Source organism: Amblyomma americanum, chromosome 1, assembly GCF_052857255.1.
Source record: "Amblyomma americanum isolate KBUSLIRL-KWMA chromosome 1, ASM5285725v1, whole genome shotgun sequence".
Lineage (NCBI taxonomy): Eukaryota > Metazoa > Arthropoda > Arachnida > Ixodida > Ixodidae > Amblyomma > Amblyomma americanum.
In genome coordinates this window covers 522,415,521-522,438,879 of record NC_135497.1, presented here as the reverse complement: position 1 = coordinate 522,438,879, position 23,359 = coordinate 522,415,521, and the positions used below count along the sequence as shown (strand labels likewise).

The 23,359-nt window shown below is 47.0% G+C and overlaps 1 protein-coding gene and 1 long non-coding RNA gene across 2 annotated transcripts in view; one reads left to right on the top strand and one right to left on the bottom strand.

Moving 5' to 3' along the window:
* Positions 1–23,359, top strand: part of LOC144128760 (uncharacterized) — a 205,611-nt gene that overhangs the window by 46,541 nt on the left and 135,711 nt on the right. The window lies entirely within an intron of this gene.
* On the bottom strand, positions 19,009–23,359 carry LOC144116240 (uncharacterized). The gene is made up of 2 exons (XR_013311801.1): positions 19,979–23,359; positions 19,009–19,196 (listed from the first exon to the last, which is right to left on the bottom strand). It is a non-coding gene; the product is annotated as an uncharacterized LOC144116240 (long non-coding RNA).

Below are 23,359 nucleotides of genomic sequence, written 5' to 3'. Positions count from 1 at the left end.
CAGCAGCAGCAGCAGCAGCAGCAGCAGCAGCAGCAGCAGCAGCAGCAGCAGCAGCAGCAGCAGCAGCAGCAGCAGCAGCAGCAGCAGCAGCAGCAGCAGCAGCAGCAGCAGCAGCAGCAGCAGCAGCAGCAGCAGCAGCAGCAGCAGCAGCAGCAGCAGCAGCAGCAGCAGCAGCAGCAGCAGCAGCAGCAGCAGCAGCAGCAGCAGCAGCAGCAGCAGCAGCAGCAGCAGCAGCAGCAGCAGCAGCAGCAGCAGCAGCAGCAGCAGCAGCAGCAGCAGCAGCAGCAGCAGCAGCAGCAGCAGCAGCAGCAGCAGCAGCAGCAGCAGCAGCAGCAGCAGCAGCAGCAGCAGCAGCAGCAGCAGCAGCAGCAGCAGCAGCAGCAGCAGCAGCAGCAGCAGCAGCAGCAGCAGCAGCAGCAGCAGCAGCAGCAGCAGCAGCAGCAGCAGCAGCAGCAGCAGCAGCAGCAGCAGCAGCAGCAGCAGCAGCAGCAGCAGCAGCAGCAGCAGCAGCAGCAGCAGCAGCAGCAGCAGCAGCAGCAGCAGCAGCAGCAGCAGCAGCAGCAGCAGCAGCAGCAGCAGCAGCAGCAGCAGCAGCAGCAGCAGCAGCAGCAGCAGCAGCAGCAGCAGCAGCAGCAGCAGCAGCAGCAGCAGCAGCAGCAGCAGCAGCAGCAGCAGCAGCAGCAGCAGCAGCAGCAGCAGCAGCAGCAGCAGCAGCAGCAGCAGCAGCAGCAGCAGCAGCAGCAGCAGCAGCAGCAGCAGCAGCAGCAGCAGCAGCAGCAGCAGCAGCAGCAGCAGCAGCAGCAGCAGCAGCAGCAGCAGCAGCAGCAGCAGCAGCAGCAGCAGCAGCAGCAGCAGCAGCAGCAGCAGCAGCAGCAGCAGCAGCAGCAGCAGCAGCAGCAGCAGCAGCAGCAGCAGCAGCAGCAGCAGCAGCAGCAGCAGCAGCAGCAGCAGCAGCAGCAGCAGCAGCAGCAGCAGCAGCAGCAGCAGCAGCAGCAGCAGCAGCAGCAGCAGCAGCAGCAGCAGCAGCAGCAGCAGCAGCAGCAGCAGCAGCAGCAGCAGCAGCAGCAGCAGCAGCAGCAGCAGCAGCAGCAGCAGCAGCAGCAGCAGCAGCAGCAGCAGCAGCAGCAGCAGCAGCAGCAGCAGCAGCAGCAGCAGCAGCAGCAGCAGCAGCAGCAGCAGCAGCAGCAGCAGCAGCAGCAGCAGCAGCAGCAGCAGCAGCAGCAGCAGCAGCAGCAGCAGCAGCAGCAGCAGCAGCAGCAGCAGCAGCAGCAGCAGCAGCAGCAGCAGCAGCAGCAGCAGCAGCAGCAGCAGCAGCAGCAGCAGCAGCAGCAGCAGCAGCAGCAGCAGCAGCAGCAGCAGCAGCAGCAGCAGCAGCAGCAGCAGCAGCAGCAGCAGCAGCAGCAGCAGCAGCAGCAGCAGCAGCAGCAGCAGCAGCAGCAGCAGCAGCAGCAGCAGCAGCAGCAGCAGCAGCAGCAGCAGCAGCAGCAGCAGCAGCAGCAGCAGCAGCAGCAGCAGCAGCAGCAGCAGCAGCAGCAGCAGCAGCAGCAGCAGCAGCAGCAGCAGCAGCAGCAGCAGCAGCAGCAGCAGCAGCAGCAGCAGCAGCAGCAGCAGCAGCAGCAGCAGCAGCAGCAGCAGCAGCAGCAGCAGCAGCAGCAGCAGCAGCAGCAGCAGCAGCAGCAGCAGCAGCAGCAGCAGCAGCAGCAGCAGCAGCAGCAGCAGCAGCAGCAGCAGCAGCAGCAGCAGCAGCAGCAGCAGCAGCAGCAGCAGCAGCAGCAGCAGCAGCAGCAGCAGCAGCAGCAGCAGCAGCAGCAGCAGCAGCAGCAGCAGCAGCAGCAGCAGCAGCAGCAGCAGCAGCAGCAGCAGCAGCAGCAGCAGCAGCAGCAGCAGCAGCAGCAGCAGCAGCAGCAGCAGCAGCAGCAGCAGCAGCAGCAGCAGCAGCAGCAGCAGCAGCAGCAGCAGCAGCAGCAGCAGCAGCAGCAGCAGCAGCAGCAGCAGCAGCAGCAGCAGCAGCAGCAGCAGCAGCAGCAGCAGCAGCAGCAGCAGCAGCAGCAGCAGCAGCAGCAGCAGCAGCAGCAGCAGCAGCAGCAGCAGCAGCAGCAGCAGCAGCAGCAGCAGCAGCAGCAGCAGCAGCAGCAGCAGCAGCAGCAGCAGCAGCAGCAGCAGCAGCAGCAGCAGCAGCAGCAGCAGCAGCAGCAGCAGCAGCAGCAGCAGCAGCAGCAGCAGCAGCAGCAGCAGCAGCAGCAGCAGCAGCAGCAGCAGCAGCAGCAGCAGCAGCAGCAGCAGCAGCAGCAGCAGCAGCAGCAGCAGCAGCAGCAGCAGCAGCAGCAGCAGCAGCAGCAGCAGCAGCAGCAGCAGCAGCAGCAGCAGCAGCAGCAGCAGCAGCAGCAGCAGCAGCAGCAGCAGCAGCAGCAGCAGCAGCAGCAGCAGCAGCAGCAGCAGCAGCAGCAGCAGCAGCAGCAGCAGCAGCAGCAGCAGCAGCAGCAGCAGCAGCAGCAGCAGCAGCAGCAGCAGCAGCAGCAGCAGCAGCAGCAGCAGCAGCAGCAGCAGCAGCAGCAGCAGCAGCAGCAGCAGCAGCAGCAGCAGCAGCAGCAGCAGCAGCAGCAGCAGCAGCAGCAGCAGCAGCAGCAGCAGCAGCAGCAGCAGCAGCAGCAGCAGCAGCAGCAGCAGCAGCAGCAGCAGCAGCAGCAGCAGCAGCAGCAGCAGCAGCAGCAGCAGCAGCAGCAGCAGCAGCAGCAGCAGCAGCAGCAGCAGCAGCAGCAGCAGCAGCAGCAGCAGCAGCAGCAGCAGCAGCAGCAGCAGCAGCAGCAGCAGCAGCAGCAGCAGCAGCAGCAGCAGCAGCAGCAGCAGCAGCAGCAGCAGCAGCAGCAGCAGCAGCAGCAGCAGCAGCAGCAGCAGCAGCAGCAGCAGCAGCAGCAGCAGCAGCAGCAGCAGCAGCAGCAGCAGCAGCAGCAGCAGCAGCAGCAGCAGCAGCAGCAGCAGCAGCAGCAGCAGCAGCAGCAGCAGCAGCAGCAGCAGCAGCAGCAGCAGCAGCAGCAGCAGCAGCAGCAGCAGCAGCAGCAGCAGCAGCAGCAGCAGCAGCAGCAGCAGCAGCAGCAGCAGCAGCAGCAGCAGCAGCAGCAGCAGCAGCAGCAGCAGCAGCTACGCTAACTTTCTCTTGGAATCCACTCCGTTATCCTTAGGGACCAGCGGTTATCTTTCCTTCGCATTGCATGCCCTGCACAAGTCCATTTCTTACTCTTGATTTCGATTAGGATGTCATTAACCCGCGTTTATTCCCTCACCTACTCTGCCCGCTTCCGGTCTTTTAACGTTACACCTAATATTTTTCTTACCATCGAAATTAACATCGCCGAAACTGAGTCTGTCTGTCTATATTTCGAACAAATAAAGCGAGCCGCCCAGCCTTGCACCTTCTCTATTTTGGCCCACAATACCTTTTGATGGAAGGCCCATGCTACTAACGGATATTCTAGGAATGGTCGAATAAGAGATCTGTAAGACGGCAGTTTAACATCTTCTATTGCCCTTCCCAGTTTTCGTCTTAAAAAACCCTGTTTCTTTTGTTCCGCTGAGCGCACTCGTTCTACGTGACTGTGCCATTTTTAATCGTGCGAAATATAAACACCAAGACATTTGAAACAAGAAACATTACTATATTGTAGCCTTGAATATTGTACTGTAAAGAACAATATTTTTGCGGTGATATTCGTGTATGTGGCCTTTTCAAAATTAATTCGTAATTGCCACTTATACAAACTCCCCAACGCCTGACGGCTTCGGTTGAGTTTAATCTGATCCTCTGAACAAGTTACCGGTGCAAAAATCAAGCAGCCATCTGCAAAGAAATTTATCTTAGCAGATGAGATTAATCTGATCCTCTGAAGATGTCGAATTGTCGTTTTAAAGCGCTACTTAGGGTGAAGATCCCGGGGAAGAAGTAGTTTCTGCACTGTGGAGGTACGCGACGCGAACACGAAACACGTGTGCAGCACACCTTCGTCGCCGTAATTGACTAAACCACCGAAAAATGCACTCATCGAACTCAAAAAATTGTAAAAATTGTGTAAATTAATCGCTGAAACACCCTGTGCATGCGATAACAAGGGGCCACTGGCCGAGCTGGGAAGGTGGCTGCCAGTCCAACGGGAACCATAGCATCGTAGTCAACATTTGCATTATCAGCCCCAAGTCTGTCGGATGATCATTGTGTAGAGTAAAACACGTAGAATTTATATCTAGTAAGGCTGTTGAATTCCCAAGTTGTATGCCTTCTTTGCTGGAACGAAGTCCGATTTCACATCTGTGAGGTTTCACAAAATTAATTGCAGCGCAAAAAGTTCTTTTGCAAAAGTCCACTGTCACATCAAAGCCTGTTGGTGATGTTGGTGTGGAATTTTGTTTTCTTCACGCTCCGACTAGCTCAGTACAGTCATATATTCTTCTATCTTCTATTTTCTCTGGAACTGCGGTATCAGAAAGCGGTGCCGAAGTGTGGTGGCCGAAGGCGAGCACTGTAGTCTTATCATGAAAATAAAGCAGCACCTTAACCACTTCGTCTGAATCATCGCTCGCTCCGCCTTGCATTGTACGATGTCCTAAAAAAGAAAATGTTGTAGTGCTCTCGAAATATCAGCATCTCTTGGTTTATTTCCGCCCCAGGTAAGGCCTGTGACCGCGTAATCGTAGCCTGATTTTATGAACCAAATTTCTAGCAGGCATCGTAGGTAATTGGAACTCACCGTTTGAGTACGGCGCAGGCATGCATGCAAAAAAAATCACGGGCGGTTTCGCTTGGGGTTATCCACGATTTATTGTGTGCTGGCCCCATTAGTCCTGTTTCGCGAGAGTTATCTTGACTTTCTGTGCTGTTGCATGGCCTGAACATGCTTACTTTGGTTGATATGTCATATGATGTAAGTTTGCGTTTTGTTGCATCATTTTAGACTTGTACCGCGGTAGAATACTTCATTCTCTACATTCATAGATACCTGGAAGTCTTGACTTCACTCCTGGCGCAGAGGTGCAGCGGTTAAGCTACGCGCCATTGACCTGCAATGGCAGGTGCTGCCATCGATGGGGCTTGTGATACCTACGTTGTTCCTGCGGAATCTCTCACGACTAATCATTAAATTGAACTGCCACTGTGGGAAGTTTGCTCACAATCCGATGGGCACCTTCTGAAGACGTCACAACGTCAAGTGACCAAGGTGGCCCACGTGCTAGAAGCAGGCTTCGGACAGACAGACAGACAACCACTTTTCGGCAGATTGGAAGCTCTAGAGCAATAAAAGTGCAACCACAGGACTGTTTCGCTCAAGACTCGGGGAGTTAGTGATTACTATTATTCAGCCCAAATGCTGCATTTTAGAGAGCCGTTTGATTTTCCAGTGGCCACAATAATGCTTTATTTTAAGCATCAGCATAAGGGCCTCACTGCAGCGGAAAGCCGGCACCACACCGGGGGAAGTAACTAAAGAAATATAAAATTTTAAAGCTGGGGGAGCGGGATCCGAACTTGCGGTGGCACTAAAAAATCAGTTCCGCTGGCCGCGACTTCCTGACCACTACGCCGTCGCCACAGCTTTTCTTTTTAAGTATGACATTTATAAGTTTGAAAATATGTTCTATGCACATTAACTAAATTATTTACTCAGATTTTAGGACGCGCCACGAAACACATCGCAAAAAGACTGCAACAGAGCAGTAGACGCGAGGTATAGGCTGAGCGCATCACCAAGAAAGAGTGCCACTACGGTTTTAATTTGGTCGGTTCGTCCAATTTCCTAATTTTAGCAATCAGTTGGAAGAAATCCTAATATCCTACCTGTACGAACAGTCAAGCTCTTTTACTGTGCTTGAAGTGTCATCGACTAAGCCACGTAGCCGCGGTCACGAAAGTTGTTGAAGTGCCAATCTTTCATGCTGTAGTTTGAAACCGTGGTCTTCATCATCTTCCATCCGTGCGCGTGGAAGCGTCATCAGAAGAGCATGTTGCAAACCGCACGAAATGGCGAAAGATTAGAAGCAGTGAAATTCAAAAGACGCAGTGCAATCGAAATGTCATCGGGTAGTGATAATTATGCGACTGCAACATTTTCTTGTTCTGAGTCTCTTTGGTGCTTAGCACTTATCGTAATTATCGTAGTAAAAGCTACTGCAGTGTTTTGGCGTACATTAGGTTTTGTACACAAACACAGCAATGCGGTGACTGATTTTAGCAGTCCATTTTAGTACCATGGCAACAGCATTAGTCCACGGCAGCAACAAACGAAGCAGCATGTAAGCAATCTTTTTTATTCCCTATCCAGGTTAGTGATTCAAAAACTTCACATTGCTACAGGAGTGACGATAGCTTTCTAGTTCTGCCGCCCTGCCCTTTGTGTGTTCAGCATTTCTTTTCTTGCGTGATTGCATTATCAAAAGATCTGTTCTCTTCTGGCGGTGTTGAAACAAATCCTGGCCCGATTGAAAAACAAATGCTATCGGAATTGCTAAAAGGCCAGAGCAAGATTAATTCAATTATGGGGGCGAGCAGGCATCTCAAAACATAACTGAGAATAAACTTTCCGATTTACCGCAGGTAGCTGATGGCACTGAGAAATAGTTGTCGGGCTTAAATGTCTTAGCCACGAAGGTAAAAGACATGGAATCTGCAATATGGGAACTTTAGAAGCTGCTTAGTAGAGTAAGGAACCAGACAGACGATTTAGAAAATAGAGGCAGTGGAAATAACCTCGTCACGTGCGGAATAATACAGCTTAGCCAGGAGACCGCGAGGAACAGGAAAAGGAAGTAATTAATGGTGTTTTTTTTTTCTGGAACAAGGTTTAACAGTCAGAGGTGTCGAAAGATGCCACAGATACAGGACGGTAGTTATTCATTATAGTATGATTGACACTTTAAAACATGGAGATAACTACAGAACAGGGCCAGCCCTGTGCTATGCAAAGGGTGCGTAGTGATTTCTGAAAAATAATCATCAGATAAAAAGATATCCACTCGGCATATCTTTTCAAAAAGCCAATAGGCATACCGTCTGGCCCAGCCGCCTTCTTGTCGTCTAATTGTAGCAACTGCTGGAATACGCCCCACTGAGTAAAGTTGATAGCGTCCATGGAACTTTTTTTGAAAGATGCCCCATCATGTACCAGAATTGGTGGAGCGCTTCGCGAGAATACTGATAGAAAATATTTATTTACACAATCAGCGATGTCGATATCATATTTTTATCCTGCTATGGCATTTCCTACCGTCATTTGCTCTGTTTCCTTTCTGTGGTCTAAATTACGCCAGAAGTTTTCTGACGAAATCTTATGAAAGTCACTAAGAGTGGGATTAAAAAATGTTTGCTTCGAACTGAGTAACAAAGCCTTTAGTCTCTGAATGACTGTGCGTATGTCCCTAGGATCTGCTTTTCTTTTGCGCCGCCTTCTTAATTAGCGTTCCGCGTGAACAATATCCCTCGTAACCCATGAGTTACTCCGCTTAGTTTTCTTGAGTCGGGATGGAACAAACTGATCAATGCAGATTTTAATAATGGTTTTAAAGCGCTGCCACAGCTATTAAACTGTTTCGACCTCGAAGACAATTTCGAATTTGTCGAAGCACTTTTATAAAGAATCTCGAATAGGTGTATCATCAGCCTTAGCATAGTTTTTGATTTCAACACGAACAGCAGGTTTTCTAGGTGGTGGAACACAAGTAAGCACATTCAGCTAAATCATTGTAATCGGATATACCACCTGTGACTGCAATTCCATAATCGTCTTCTTTATGACAAAGCAACCCCAAGTCAAGCAATGACTTCGATTGAGACGCTATACGTGTGTTTTCCTTCACTATTTGCCTTAAATTATGGAAAAAATGTTATATCCAATAATTTTTCTGCATTAGAAATTTCTGTATTTCCAGGCGAAATAAGTTCCCAATCAACATGTGGCAAGGTAAAATCACCAGTCATTATTAGCAGGGTGTTCCTATTTACATGTGAGCAAAGAAACGTATTTAACACATCTAAAAATCAGGCGAAGTAGTTGGCGGCCTATAAACGACTGCTACGAGGTAGGACATGCCAGAAAGCAAGATTTTACACCACACCGATTTGGACATGCGACACGTAACCGCACCGGCTGTCAGCGATGATTTAACAATAATGGCCGCACCACCAACACGAAAGTCCCGATCTCACGTGAACATTGTGTAGCCAGGAGGGATAGGGCAGTCGCAAGAAATATGACTATTGAGCCGTGTTTCTGTAATGCAAACGATGTGCGGTCGCTTAGATAGCAACAGACATCGTTATTGAGTAACCTTGTTAAGAATACTGAGGCATTTAGCGAAACGATACTGAGCTATATTTTATTTTGATTGCATGAAGGCATGCCATCCTTGTCATCGCAAGCTTCCCCTGACACTTTGCAACTGCCATGGCGGCCCTTATCGCGACGTTCTTGGCGAAGAATACGCTCGTTCCGACTGTGATCCCAGGCATATAGACTGTCATCAAGCTTAAGCCTATCATGAACGAGAGACACCTTTTGCTGTCTGTCCCTTTCTACAATGGCAGATTCCCATAATTTCTTTCGAACGTCTGCACTTTCTTTTGCATAATCATTGCTGAAGTGAACAGATTTTTCCTTAAGTTTCTTGCCATTCTTGAGAATGCTCTCCTTTTCCCTGCTGTCATAGAATTTCATTATGATAGGTCTATGTTTTTCTGGCTCCTTCCTTCCAATACGTTGAGTTCTTTTTGTGTCGCGACATGGACACAGAGCTCTTTTTTATAATGTAATCTGCAGCTGCTGCCCTGAGATCTGACTCTTTTTCGCGCGCCTCTTCAGGGACACGAAACACTAAAAGGTTTTTACACCGTCTACGGTTTTCAAACTCAACTAATTTTTTGGCCTGCTGCCTGAAAGTGTCCTCGAGCTTATCTATTTGTGTGATCATCTCCTGGATTACCACCAGGTAATCTGACAGCTTTTCTGTCGTTGCTGTGAGAACACCAATTTGATCTTGAATTGAATTAAGTTTCCGATCGGTTTCTGCCTGGTTGTCTAGATGGCCTTCAAATACTCTTCCGTCAGCGGCCCTATATTCTCCTCAATATCTCCAGATGTCAACAAAAATAAAATCACTGACCAGCAGTGAATTAAAATGGCGCGACAACTGCGATGAAACAGCGGAATTACGAAAAATCGATTTTCACTGCGATAGGAAATAGATATAGGCCAGGAACCAACCTGCAAAATGAGCAGAAGCTTTTCAGCCATGCTGTCCCTCATGCGCGTGCCGTGCCCTCTGCGGCCGTGGGTGTCGAAGTGCTGCCTTTGTAAGAAGTTCTGCCGATGACGCATTTTTTGAAAGAAGCTTGTCGGCAAATCCGAAATCCGCCGTCATGTCCCCCATGCGGCCAAGTAGGAATGACGGCCCACGCGGCTTGCATGTTGTCGCATCCGATAGCATGTCATTGTTCAGATGACTTGACAGGCAGAATGGCAATCCATTACAAGTGATCCCTGTATCCGAAAACCAAGGCACGACCTGCAAAACGAGCAGAAGCTTTTCAGCCATGCTGTCCCTCAGGCGCCTGCCGTGCCCTCATGGTAACGTGGAAGAAAAATGTTATTTTTTGTAAGGTTAAGCGCGCTCAGATTTTCCTCAGTCAGAGCCCTACAGTGGTGAGCAACCCTGTCTATAGCGCGCCGATGGTACTCGGATGGATGGATGGATGGATGGATACGGCTGAACCCTTTACATCGGGCGGTGGCTCAAGCCACCTAGCCATGTCTTGTGAAATTTTACTCCTGTCTTGCTTTTAGCCACCAATCAGATAACCTTCGCTTGGTTACTTCTAACCTCTTAAAATCCACTTTCCCTTCACTATCCCTAAACCCCAATGCCTTGGGTAAGTCAGCCCCGCTGCCTTCCACTGTAGGGTGAAGCCCTTTACAGAAAAGTATCAAGTGTTCAGCCGTTTCCTCCTCCTCTCCGCACGCAATGCACAAAGTGTCTATCTCCTGGTGCCTGACTCTATACTTCTTAGTCCGCAAAACTCCAGTCCTGGCCTCAAACAACAAAGAACTTCCCCTACAATTATCATAGATATTTTCTTTGACAATTTCCTGTTTAAAGGTCCGGTATGTTTCTAGTGCCGATTTCGTCAGCATCCCTGTTTTCCACAAAGCTCTCTCTGTTCCTTTAACCTTTTTCTTAACCGATAATTGCTGATTTGCCCCCTTACTGCTGTCCAGATATTTGCTTGTCAATTTTCTAGTTCGCTTTCTCCATTTCGTGTCAACATTCTTTATATACAGGTATCTGAAAACTTTCCTAGCCCACCGCTTTTCCTCCAGTCTTCTCAATCGTTCCTCAAATGCTATCTTACTGCTAGCCTCTCTGCTCTCGAAAGACGCCCATCCCATATCACCCTGTACCCCCTGATTTGGTGTATTGCCATGTGCTCCCAAAGCTAACCTCCCTACTCCCCGTTGCCTATTTTCCAGCCTTGCTTGAACATCTGGCCTCATACACAGGACCGCATTCCCGAAGGTCAGGCTAGGGACCATCACCCCTTTCCAGATCCCTCTTACCACCTCATACCTATTGTAATTCCACAGTGCCCTATTTTTCATGACAGCTGCATTCCTACTAGCTTTATTCATTACATATTTTTCATGCTCTGTCAGATACTCAACACTGTTATTTATCGACACCCCAAGATACTTGTACTCATTCACTACCTTTAGCACGAACTCCTGTATTCTATGCTCGCCGCCCTCTTCATTAAATGTCATGACTGCAGATTTTTCCTTACTATACTTGAAGCCTAATCTATCTCCCTCTGTACTGCATATGTCTAACAACTTGTGCAGGTCTTCCTTGTTGTCAGCCATTATCACTATATCGTCCGCATATATTAGTCCCGGTAATGTCTGTTTAATCAATTCCCCTTGCTTGAAGAAAGATAGGTTGAAACCTAGTCCGCTCCCCTCTAGCTTGGCCTCCAAACCTTGCAGGTACAACATGAACAACAAAGGGGACAGAGGACATCCTTGTCTAAGCCCCCGCTGTATCTCTACAGGCCCTGATACATTTTTTTCCCATTTTATGAGCACTCTGTTACCTCTATATATATCTTTTAAAAGATTAATTACTCCATTTTCCACATCCAATGTGCCCAATATGTCCCACAAATGCTCCTGAGTAACGTTGTCATAGGCTCCCCTAATATCCAGAAATGCTAGCAATAAGGGCCTATGTTCCTTTTCCGCAATTTTTTACACTGTGTCAATGAAAATAGATTGTCCTCCAACCTCCTTTGTTTCCGGAACCCATTCTGTAGTTCCCCTAGCACCCCCTCGTTCTCCACCCAAGCCTGCAGTCTATCCTTTATAATTTGCATCACCACCCTGTAAACCACAGACGTCACTGTTATGGGGCGATAGTTACTTACGTCTGCTTTGTCCCCCTTTCCCTTATATATCATGTTCATTCTACTTAATCGCCATTCATCGGGGACTTTCTCATCCACTATCATTTTGTTCACTACCTGTATTAATGTTTGCTTGGATTTTGGTCCTAACTTCTTTATCAACATAATCGGGATACCATCTGGTCCTGTTGATGTGCCACTAGGAACCTTCTTCTCTGCCCTTTCCCACTCTCCTTGCTCAAGTGAAGCTATTGCTGTAACAGGTCTATCACCGCTGACAGCGGTGCAAGTCAGCGCCATCTAACGGTAGGCTCTGGGTTCGAGTTATGCGTCCCGTGAGCATGCGCGGACAAAATAAAGCGGTACCTGCTAGTGGGTTCTCGTCATCCTTTCCGCTCAGTGCCTGCGCTTCGCGGCGCCAGGGCTGAGCTGAATATGTGTAACAGCGACCGGAAAATCAACTTGTTTCGCGCGAATCTCGAGACGGCTGGGCAAGCAGGTGATATTGGGTGATCGGGCGTTTCAAACACGCATGAGACTGCGTGCGCGAGAATTGGGCCCAGTTGGTTGCCTGCTTTCGTCTTGTCCGTGTAAGGTTGCGCGTTACCACACGCACCGTGTGTTGCAGGCGTATTGTTTGATGGCGTGTCTTTGCGCTGCGCTATCAGCTAAAAGGGACACCGAATTTGGCATTTCTACAGATCAAGGAACTTGGATATAGAAATGCGCGATCATCCGCTATCACTCGCGCTTGCTTGCCTGGCCATCTCGTTTCAGTCATGAAACATGGCGGCATGGCGACGCCCTGGCCACCGTCACAGCGTCCCAAATGCAGGCAGTGCGGCCCTGGCGGCACGAAACGAACTCGCGAGACGAGGGATCGACAAGGAAATGATTAGCTGGCTTCCCTGTTTTTGCCGCGCACACTGACGAGACACGCAACTCAAACCCAGAGCCTAACGTTAGATGGCACTGACATGCTCCGCCTAGCACCGTTGGCGCGCTCTAGGCAAGACTGCTCACCACTATACGTTGCCCACCGCGCATTAAAAGGTGAAAGCTTGGCAAAGCGGTATAGACGTTTGTTCTTGTTGGATAATCGCCTCATGTGTGCTTTTACAGGGGTGCTTGCCCACTAGAAGTGACGATGCACTGAGGAATATACTTATCGGATAGTTGATGCACAACCGGCGGCAAAATAAGTCGGGGCATGCGACAGGTGGCCACAATTGGATAAAGCTGCATCGCCACGCCATCTGACGTTGCTCTTCTGGTGTCGAGACATCGCAGTGCGCGTGGGCGTCTTTTCATGCTCACTGCCTTGTATTTTTTTCGCCTGCAGTGAACTGAGTGCATGCAGCGTTTGGCGGTAGGGGGCACTTAATTCAGAGCGTAACGTTCGCAGGTAGGTGGGTGCGCGTCAAAGTGCGAGCGTGACGTAGCGAATAGAGAGAGCGGTCCCTATCGCCAAACGCTGCATACTATCAGCTAGTCCACTGCAGCCAACAAAAAAGGAAGGGCTGCGAGCACGAAAGGACGCCCACGCGCACTGCGATGTCTCGACATCAGAAGTGGAAGGTGAGACGGCGCGGCGCAGCAGTTTTATCCGATTCTGGCCGCCTGTCGCATGCCCCGACTTATATTGCCGTCGGTTGTAGCTTGGTTTTTAGCAATACCCAGTTTTCTTCGAGAGAGTGAGTGTCAAAGTTTTCGAGAAGGCAAATAACTGCACATAGTTCATTATTAACAGCGGCAAAGTTAGCATGTTGGAATCTAGAATTGTTTTTATCCTATTCACTTTGAGACGAGGTGTATTAATGCAGAAGTTGAGTAGAAGGTGAGCATTGATTCCTGATAGATATGTTAGGTCTGTGGGTAATTCTGGTTTAGTGTTTAAGATTAAATCAAGAGTATTCGCAGTGCTTGCAACGGTCCTGGTGGCTTGTGTTACTGAGTGAGCGAAAACAACGTGGAGATGTCTAGAATTCCTTAGCTCTTTATGAAGACGGTGAAGAGTAAAGGAAGTCCCCGAGAAAGTACGAAATTTAAAGACTCCGAGTGGAAAAACCAGTGATGAGCGAAACTGTGTGCGAACAAAATTGGCAGCATCATGGAGTTAATAATGTGAACGAATAGGAAGAACGGTAGCAAACTCCAATAATTATTTTTCACTGAACCAAAGTTATTTCTAACTCGGTGCATATCTGAAAGCATGAAGAAGATGTCTTTTGAAATGCAAGTTGAACGCCACCTCCACGCCTTGCCGTTCTATCGCGATGACAAACTGAGTAAAGGTGAGCATTGTGAACCACTTCAGTATCGGACACGTGCGATGGGAGCTAGGTTTCTGTTAGTGCAACAGTGTGTGCTGTACATGTGTCAATGGCGGAAGGTAAGGAAATTTGTTAAGAATGCTTCTGACGTTGGTAAAATCAAATGATACAGGAGATTACAACTGTCGACTGCCCCTCGCTATTCCGTCCATTAGAAAAGCAGATACAGAACCAGCATCTAATCTATTACCTTCATCACGTGCCTCGATCTCTCCAACAGTGTCAGTGGGCACTTATTCCGGCACGCTATATTCAACACGTGTCCCGATTTCGTTGATGATGCTGTGCTTGCGTTATACTCGAAGCATTTGTTATTGAAGCATAGCTTTTAAAGTATAGTTTAAATACAGCAGACCAGCGTGAGTGCTTCTGGATTAAGCTTTTTTGCAAGCCAGGCATGTAGCAAGTGGAAAATCTCCACTGATAGTAATGTTTTTCGACTTTCATTAGGTGGTACCGGTATCTCTTCCTTCGTTTTTTGTCAGTTATTTTATTTATTTATTTATTTACATATAGTGCAGCCACGATGGGGCTATTGCAGGAGTGGGAGGAAGAGGAGAGAAAAAAAAAGGCAGAGAGGGACAACATATTCAGAAGTGAACACCATTAAAATAAAGAACAGAAATGCAACAGACTAATCACAGATTTGAAACAACATTGAAAAATAGGTTTGGTTCCAGGGAGCGTATATCACCGGGTAAAGAATTCCATCGTTCGATAACACGAGGAAAAAAACTAAATTTGAACACATCAGTGCGCGCGTGAATGGGTGTTACATTCAATGGGTGGTAGCTCCTTGTAGATGAAGATGCTGAAAAATGCAAATACTCAGACAGTGAAGCAAAGCGGGATGAATTAACAATACCATGAAAATATTTTAAACACTCATTGTCGCGGCGGGTACAAAGGAGGGAAAGGCCTATGGCAGGAAGAGTGGATGAAGGTGAAAAATTTCTGTCATACCGTCGGCAAATAAACCGTACTGCTTTACTTTGGACGGATTCCAGCTTACTGATATCGGACTGTTTATGAGGATACCAGATTATTGACCCGTACTCCAAAAGTGGACGAATTAAAGCTTTGTATGTTACCAGTTTAGTTTCTTGGGGGGCAACACTAAGTGTACGTTTTAGATAACCGAGCCTCCGCATTGCATTATTGGATATTAGGTTAATATGCTTTGACCAGGACAAGTTAGAAGAAAAAAGGAGACCTAAATATTTGTACTCGGACACTTGATTCAGAGAGTTATCTTTGAATGAGTAGGTGTAAGAAGATGGTATTGTGCGATTACAGAATGACATGTATACAGATTTACGAAAGTTTATTTGCATTTGCCATGTTTCACACCATGAGCAGAATGATACGAATGACTGATTTAGTTGCGCGTGATCCTCAGCGGTGTTAATTGAACTGTATATCGCACAATCATCTGCATACAACCGAATTTTAGAAATAATATTTTCTGGCAAATCATTAATGTATAATAAGAACAACAGTGGTCCGAGCACGGATCCTTGTGGTACACCGTATGATACATTAACAGTTTCAGATGAACAGGAGTTGAAAGAAACATACTGTGTACGATTAGAAAGAAAGCTTGATATCCAGTCTACCAGTAACGGGTTTTTGAGTATTGCATTAAGTTTACAAAGAAGTTTACTGTGGAGAACGGTGTCGAAAGCTTTAGAAAGGTCGATAAATAAAGCGTCGATTTGTGAGCCCGTGTCGAGGGAACTAGCAATGTCGTGCGTGAATTCTACAAGTTGTGAAATGGTACTGAGCCCGCGCTGAAACCCATGCTGAAATTTGCACAAGATATTGTTAGCTTCAAGAAATTCTGTAATGTGCTTATGAATGATATGTTCTAGTAATTTGCATGAGTGTGAAGTTAACGAAATGGGGCGATAGTTGGACAAGATTTGGGTGCTGCCAGCTTTAAACAGGGGAATAACTTTTGCAAGCTTCCAGGCTACGGGGACGGTTGCGGATGATACCGATTTCTGGAAGATGGTAGTCAAATAGCGGCTGGTCCAAAGAGAGCAACGATGCAGAAATACATTAGGGATATCATCAAAACCACTATTTTTTCACATTTATGTTCAGAATGAGGTTCAGAACACCTTCGACGCTTATTGAAATATCACCGACAGAACAATGAGAGTTGCTAGGAAAAGTAATCATTTCAAGGTTATCTGTTGCAAATACCGACTGAAAATATGTGTTGAAACTACTAGCTATAGCTAATGAGTCACAGACCGGCTTATCATCATTAATGAAGGTATTGGGACTAGTGCTCTGTGGCAATATGGATGCCAAAAATTTGCGGGGATTGTGTTTCATTAATTGCGGCAAAGAATTTCTGTAGTAAAAATCTTTTCCCGAGTGAACTTTGGCACGGAGTTCTTCTTTAGCGTCGCTGAACTGTTGCAAAAGTTCAGGGTTACCATTGCGCTTGGAAACGCGTAGTCTGGCAACACGGCGAGAAAGATGCAGTATGTCTCTTGTTATCCAGGGCATACTGTGGTTTTGCTTTTTAGTTTTTAATAGAACAAAACGCTGAATACAGACCTTCACAATGTTCTCAAAAAATGTTACTAAAGAATTCACGTCACATGATATGCTGAGGTGCTGAAACTGTTCAAATGCGTCACTTAATAAATCCAGGATAGGCACGTCGTCTGCTCTACTGAAGTCCGGAAATGTTGAATAAGTTAGTTTTGAGGAAGGAATAGAACATGGGATCGAAACAAGAACAGCGTTATGATCGGATATCCCCTCGACGACTTCGCATGTAAAATTCGTCGCGAAAAGAGAAGAGCTTAAAAACACCAGATCCAGTATTGCCGAAGACCTCGTGGACCTATCAACCATCTGTTTTAGTCCAAATGACAAAGAAAAATTGACAAGTTCATTACTGATTGCAATGTCTTGACCAGTAATGGATAATGTATGCCATTGAATTCCGGGAAGATTGAAGTCTCCTAGGATAATTATATTTGGATTGTTGATATGATGAGAATGCAAGAAGTTACTTAAAGGATGCACATGGTCTACGGAAGTGCCTGGTGGTCGATACACCGCACCGATAACAAATGATTTGTTACCTACGTAGAGTTTGCACCAAGTTGACTATTTCGACAGGGACCGAAATTTCAACAAATTTCAGACTAGACTTAATGAAGAGAGCGACACCGCCTCCTTTCCCATGCTGCCTGTCCGCCCTAATTACAACGAACCCTCGAGGAGTTATTTCAGAGTCAATTATACCATCATGTAGCCACGTTTCGGTGACCGCAATGACATCAGGCGAATGAGTTACGATTAAAGAGATAAAATTTGGAAGCTTGTTTACTAAACTTCTGGCATTGGTGTTCAGAACACGAAGGTTGGCGGCGGTGTCCCGTCAGTCAGAATCTGCGGGTGGCTTGGCAGCAGTAGCATTAGCAGCAGCAGTGTCCGGGGGCGTTGATTTCGAATCTTTGACCAAACTTTTCTCAACATCATTCTAGTTGTACCGCACGCTATCAATAAACACGTGGTCATAACGAAAATGAACCTTCGAGCCACTGTCACGATAAGATTGCGAGGCAGGCGCAGAACTGCGTGAAGAATAAGAAGCGGACCAGCATGCTGCCGCTTTCGCTGTCTCCTAGCCCACTGAACTGTAACTGTAATTGAACTGTAACGGGACGGTACCTCCCATGTGAAAACGCCCAGGCGATGCGCACGTTGGATTGAAGAAGCAGAGCATAAGGGTTATGGGGGCTTACCGTCCCAAAGCAACGCAGGCTATGTGGGACGCCTTAGTGAAGAGCTCCTGAAATTTCGACCACCTGGGGTTCTTTAACGTGCACTGACATCGCACAGTACACGGGCCTCTAGAATTTCGCCTCCATCGAAATTCGGCCGCCACCGCCGGGATCGAACACGGGTCTTTCGGGGCAGCAGCCGAGCGCCATAACCACTGAGCCACCGCGGCGGGTCGAAGCAGAGCATGAATCGATGACCTCAGTCAAGCTTTCAGCATTTTAGTTCCAGTATCGGCCCAAGATTCTTTAGCACCAGGTACACCCCGAAATATTAAGTAGTAACGTCGCGATCTATCTACAGCTTCATCGAGACGAGGCTGCAGAAAATCATTTCTAGTAGGTTGACTCACCAACAACTTCTTTAAACATGGAAGCTCTTGATGATGTCAAATTTTCTGGCCTTTCCTGATGTTCAAGTTATTTGTTCATATCAGCTAATTTCGACACAAGCTTTTTTTACTCTTTAAATACTTTTATATCAAGTCTTACTTTACCCCGACCCTTCGAGCTTTGCAGCGTACGACCGTGCACATCTTTAAAGAGCTGAAACCTGACTCATTTTTTCAGACGGATCGTCTGGTAAGCTGGCAATGTGAAGGGATGCCTCGGAACGAGTTGTACGGTCCGGGTTCGACTCAACGTCGGCTGAGCGCAACAACGAAAATACTGTAGAAAAACATTCACAAGCAATATCACAACAAACCCGTGGGCATGGGAACAAGAATTAATGGCATTCGTCGCACTGGTTTCATGCAAACAATACTGTGCACTGAACAGCGCGTTGGAAAAACGAAGCATTGAAGCCATGCTGATGTCACTGTTCCTGCTCCCACTGAAGGGAAATCCTAGCGTTGCCTCTTTAAATCCAATGCGCGTGATGATAACATTGTCGATGATGCTGAAGACTGCACGGCGAAATTCATTTTTGAGCGTTCCCCAGTAGCATAAATGGGGCACTGAATTGCAGGCCCTTGAGGGCCCGTCACGGGCTGCCCATATGGGCCCGAAGTGGGATATGTGCGGGATTTGCAACTCTGCATTGGGGGGGGGGGACCCTCAAGGGAAGCCCAGTGGGCTTACTGCATAGCCCCACAAAGCTCTGCGCGGGATCCCCTTGGGCTGGCCCGTTCCGTTCCCCCGTGGGCTAGCCCATTCCGGGCCCCCGTGGGCGAGCCCATCGCGAGTCCCTTTGGGGTAGCCCGTGCTGGACCCCTGTGGGCTAGCCCGTTCTGGTCCCAGTGGGCTTCTTAGGTGACACTTGCGGGAAGTAAACAAAGGTAACCGATATAGAACCCATAGCTGTATGCCTTTCGGCCCACCGACCCAATTAGACTTAAGGCCGACCTTGCCAACCCAGGGAGGCTTTCTTCACTTCATCAGTATTTTTTGTGTACATGTTAATACTGAAATTACATTGTAAATAAGAATGCTTCTTAGTTATATATTTTATTTTGCAAGATATTTTGCGCATTCTTGTATACAAAGCCCCAATTACTGGGGTGAAAGGTTCACCCCCTTCATCCAAGCTTTCCGACAGCCATCCCAGCCTCTCGCCCCCGGCAGGAGCGCAGCCACTTTGTTGTTGATGCCTTCGATGGTGGCTGTCGGGGTTCTCCGCTGCACAGCAGATGTAAAAGAGAACAAATAAACCCATATATCAAATTGATATTCAATATGGTGGATAAAAATCACTTTGCACAGTATTACAGTCACATCTTCCAAGAAATGCTTCATAACCGTATGCAAAGCTATAACGTCCAATGTTGAATTATCAGTAAATTTCTTTTGCTATTAATATCGGTAACCATAATAACGATTAATATCCATAATAAGAATAATCGAAAGGTGCGTGACCCATTAAAGGACTAAAGACACCTAAATTTATTGAGTGTTTTCTTCTGTCAAACTATGCGTTAGAAAATAAAATACATAGATTACCGGGAGGTATTTGCCTACAACCCCGCTAAATAAATTATGATTGAATTTCTTTCATGCAGTTTTGGTTTCATCGACCGAACGCCGAATGTCGTCAAGTTGATGTTTTGGTCACATGATTCAACTAGAAAAACTAATACAATCTCTCATATGTAGGTTTAAATCACTACGACATTTAATCACTACGACATTTAATTCACTACGAAATTTAAAGAAAATTTCTAACACCGAGTGTACAGAGAAAGCGGTGACTTTATATCGGAAGTTTAAGTTAGAAGGTATAGCAAAGAAAGTGAAGGAAGCTGAACATTCGGTGCTAGAAATTTTCTTTAGTGCTAAGATGCACAAGCCTAACGTTCCTTTCCGGGCAATCGTCTCTGAGCACAATACTTGGCAGTTGGTTGTGTCTACCTAACTTTGCAAACATCTGTTGTCACTTCGAGGAAATGATTCGTTTCTCGTACCTAATTCTGAGGAAGTAGCCGATTTCCTCCAAAATGAGAGCCCGGCACAATGTGATGGTTTAAGCGTAGATGTGGTTGATTTGTTTTATTCTCCTCCACACTTTGAACTAATCCAGTATGTTCAGCACTGTAATACAGAGGACACGATGAATGCATGTTCTAAAATGAGCGGAATCACAACAGATTCCTTTCTGGAACTGTTACCTTACTACCTGAGTAACACACTTGTTAAGTGGGATGGCCGACTTTACATGCAAAAATCGGGTGTGTGCATAGGCGCCAAGGTAGCACCAATTCTCAGTAACATTTATCTATGCCGGCTTGATATGAAAGTTGTCTGATCTATTCGGTTTTTGCATACACATTTTCCGTTATGTGGACGATTACCTGGTGCTGGCTAGGTCAGTGAATCCCGAATTTTTGTCAAATGTTGTTGATGTTTTTGCATGTAATGGGTCGGGGCTGATGTTCACACATGAAGACCATCAAGAAACAGTCTTGCAATCCTTGATTTAAAATTGTCTTTCAAACCCAAACCATGTCTGCTGGCAGTGTTACCCTAGAAGTGAAAAACCACTTTTGAATTGCAGGTCCTTTCATTCAAAGCTTGTAAAAAGCGGCATCGTTACGGGATGCTTAGGCATGGCAGTAAAGAAATCTTATCATAAAATGATGCCCAGTCTCTTAGCACAGGCAGACAGTTGTAGAGAAGCTGGTTTCCCAGACTCAGTTCTCGTTTCGAATGCAGACAAAGTCCTCCGTGCTCTCAAATCGTCTGCAAGTACCTCGGGATGGAAAAGGGAGAAGAAAGGTATTGGTTATGCCATATGTCCACATGCTGTTGCACCGGATTAAAAGAGTGAGGAGCAAGCATAAGGTAAAGGTTCTGTTCTCTGCACCTAAAAAGCTAGAAAGAGTGGGGGCGGCAGTTCAAAGAAGGCATGAAGGGCACAGAAGAAATGCTTGCAACATAAATCATGAAAATAGATATGTTTCCTGTAAGACTGGCGTAGTGTATCAAATCCCTCAGTCCTGTGGCTATACCTACATAGGCCAGACTAGCCACTGCGTTAAGGTGCGGCTCATGGGGCATGCTACTTCTCTAAGCAAGAAGCTAACCTAGCTAGGCATTGTTTCACGTGCGAGTGTATGCCGTTTTTTGATGATACTTATGTCTTCTTCGCTCATTCTGACCAGCGCACTGGAGAAGTAGCTGAACCGTTGCATAGTATCACAAAAAGTAATGGGTGCATGAGTAGGCCATCTGTTACATTATCCCTTCGAGAAATCAATATGCTACATAGTGGGCAGCGGTTCTGCAGACACATATATGCTTTTAAAGCCGTTTTTACCTTTTACTAGCACTAGCAGTCTTGTTGACATTGCGCATGTGCGCTGTTTTTCCGTGTATGTATATATATGACGTGCTTCTTCGTAATTAAAAATCAGCTGCAAGTTCAGCGCTGGTTTCTGTGTCTTGTCTCTTACTTGTTTAGCGTGTATTTGCGCTTTTGAACCACCACTATGAAATTTCATTATAAATTATTTAGTTGTCGTACATGTGTACAATGTCTAACGCATGATTTGAAAGATATCGCACAAGCAAAAATTCGGTACCTATAGTGCTTTAATTTTGGATGCTTACTCTGTAATTGATGACGAAAGTGCTGAAAACCGCACCAGGTAGATGGAAAGTAGATTCTTTCTGCAATAAGATGGTGTGTTCAAAAAATGTCCATAACCTTCAAAAGATTCACATGTGCTCACCAACAATTGTGCTGTACAGCCGTAGGTTCTTATATGCTTCTTTTTCGTCCCGCCCCTCCAATCTTTTCCTCAGAGCCACAGGAGACTTCACTAAAGTCTTCATAATAAGTTTTGTAGCCTAATCAGCTGTCTCACCCCCAATAAGTGCTAGCTTTTTGATCTGAAATATATTATACAGATTATACAAAGTGAACTATGCCATGAACGCCATACAATGAATCTTTCATAAAACTCCCTCTTTGAGGAACCATGTGCAAGTCAACAAAAAATCAGAAGCATGTAGAACAGGATCATACAGAGGACTCAAACAGACCTATGATCAAAGTGGTGTGACTCAGCTTAACGATAACAGAACTCGCTGTTGTATTCTAAACGCCCATCTTTGCATCATCATATTAACTTCCCTTTACGCATGACTCAATGACATGTGCATCCCAAACAATAAGATAAGGGAGAAAAAGTAAAGCCATTACTTTAAGGCCACCTTGAACCAGGACACAATTGTAGTCTGGAGCTACATGAGTGATGGAAGCACATAACCGTCAGCTGCCGCTATGAACAGCAAGGCTAATGCTTGTGCTAATTTCTTGTAATAGGCTTGATATTATCTACAGCAAATCCTCATTTAAATACACTTGTACAAAACGAAGCTTTCAGGTCAACAAATCCAAACACAACATGATGCAATTTCGAAGTCGCAACTTAATCTGAAGTGGACTCACCATTAGTAGAGGGCTCAAGTTAAACTACAGCTGAAGAAAACACTATGCATCAAAATTATATTAAAAGGAATCAATACGTTGCCAGTGGTTCATAGGCAAAATTGAAAGAAATGTCATATACCCAGTAAAAAAAAACACCAGCCCAATTCTGGTGTTTACACCAAACTGGCTTTTTTAGACACGGGTTGTGATGTTCCAACTAGACCAGGAGTTTCAGACACGAGTCCTGATGTGGTGTAGTGTGGTGTGCTTTAGTGTGTTCTGGTCTGTTGTTTGGTGCTGTGACCCGGTGGTCTGATACCAGCTCTGGTGTGCTTTGATTTATTGTTTCCTGTTGTGGTCGGTTTACCATTCGATTTGGTGCGGTTGGTGTACTGTAGAATGTCTTGATTGAGATGCTGTGAGTTTGGATATACTATCGTGAGAAAAATAAGATCCCTGCGAATGCACGCCAAATGGTGTAAAACGGCAAGCCCTCTTGATGTCGAGGCCGGTGCAATAACATCCACCAATATCGCCGCGCCGGCCTTGATGGCACGAGCACTTCATCAGATGGCACCTGCACGCAGTCAGGCATAGTGTGCACACACTCGCAGTGTCATAATTTTTCACATGATTGTGCACGAGAGCATGCACATAACCACAACATTTCTGTTCTTGCCGAAGATGAAGAGCGAGCACATATCGTAAAGAAAGAAAAAATGTTCACATTTGCCCAAAAGCATCCTTGGCTTCAGTGGTAGACAAAATTGACACTATAGTCAAAATGGAGGCCCCTAGCATCATAACGTGCATCTTTTTCTGACAAAGGCGAATATTGGAAAAATTGCAGCGCAGCAGTAACAAATACAAGACGAGAAGGACGCAAACACAAGCGCTTGTGTTTGCGTCC